Raw genomic sequence first — 1,761 nt, forward strand, 5'->3', positions numbered from 1 at the left:
TGAGCTAGATGGCCGCTTGTTTACCTTCAAGCTTTTAAGACCCCAGACGCTATATCTTTTGATAGCCGGGCACCATCAGCTTTCTTCACCACATTTGCTCATTCACCCGCTTTGTCTTCAGCCATTGTGTTGGGAAAGTGAGCATCATAGAATTCCAATTTAATAGAAGAAATTATTCTTGCTTCGAGGGAGTACTTGAGTGGAGCAGGCCTGGTAGGGCATGATCAAGGGGAATGTAACAAAGAGGAAGTGCTAAAACCCTGATGGGGACTGAGCATGATAATGGGACAAGAGGAAAATCAAGGGAAATAGAGGAAAGAGCTGGGAGGCAAAGGACATTTATAGAGGTCTAGATAAAGACATCTACATATGCAAATATATTTATATGAGGATGGGGAAATAGATCTATGTACCTATATTTATAGGTTTAGTATTAAGGTGTCATTTATTTTTATAAAGATTTTGCTTCTGAACATATGTAAGTATGCACACACACAACTTCTTGTTCTTGTTATAATATTTATCTTGATTTTTCTGGTTATCCATTTATAGATTTTTTTTGTCTTTCATGAAAACAAACTTTGTTTTCTCTTGTTCTTATTAGTTTTGACTTCCCTTTTCCTGTTAGTCATTCCCTAGATGTTTGATGATCATGTAAAAGTGTGGGCCTGAAAATCTGCTTGAATGCGCTCTGTGTGGGAGAGCCATTTAGCGAAGGAGCTCCAGAGTCTTTATCTTGAAGCCTTTTCTCTTTGGCTGGTCAGATTCCTTGGAGAAAATTCTTATAATCTTTGACCTGAAAAGGAGATGCCAGCCTGCCAAGGCTCAGGGAACAACATGGGGCAAAGGGCAGTGTGCCTCAGTATTTAATATGCAAACTTTTACACATCTCTCTCTCTCTCTCTTTTTTGGTAGTTTAGACTACCTGCTCGGTGTCAACTGCATTTGGTGTTCTGTACTCCAGATCAAACAAACAAACCGTGCCACGGCGTCTGTTCCCACTTGTAGCAATCCTGTAGATCAGTGTTTCCCATAGGAGATGAGATTGCCTCCTGGGGGGCTTTTGGAACGAACGTGGGAGGGGCTGCAAAAGCAGATCACCTACACTTTATCCTGGCTTTCGGGCTACCGTACAAAGGCTTTTTTTATCGCCAGAGGGGTGCTGAGTAACTGATTTTTCTGAAAAGGGGGCAGTAGGTCAAATCAACAGGGGAATCTATGCCAAAGGATGACTACTCCATTGGGTTCTGAGACTTAAAATCAGTACACGGCCAGCCAGCCTCATCTTTCTCCCCAGGTAACGGCTAGTGGGTTCAAAACCATCGACTCCATGTGCAATCCACGAGGCCACCAGCACTCCTTTCTATGTCCAGAGAAAATCTCACTGACCTTCTCCAGAGAACCAAACCAGTCTTCTATGAGGGGGAGTAGATTGTAGAGGCTTAGTGTTTCTTGAAAAATCTTGGAATATCATCTTGACTTTCCAGTAATTCCTGGATCTTTGGGGGAGGAGTGTTGTTGCTGTATTTTAAAATAAGGTGCCATCAGGATTGGAAGACTTGCTAACCTGCAAGCTGCATATGAAATAGCCTTCCTCACTCTCCCCATTGCCATTTTAGGATTTATCTTCTCGGGTCTGCTAAGTCATACACATTTCCCAGCTTACAAAACTTTGTGGCCAGGATCCCTTTTCCTCCCCTTTTGTGATTATAGATTTGAGGATTTTCTGCCTTTGTTAATTGTCATTTCAATGAGGCTTCA

This window comes from Echinops telfairi, unplaced genomic scaffold, assembly GCF_000313985.2.
Source record: "Echinops telfairi isolate 266 unplaced genomic scaffold, ASM31398v2 ScPeMD7_4;HRSCAF=17, whole genome shotgun sequence".
In the NCBI taxonomy this organism is placed as follows: domain Eukaryota; kingdom Metazoa; phylum Chordata; class Mammalia; order Afrosoricida; family Tenrecidae; genus Echinops; species Echinops telfairi.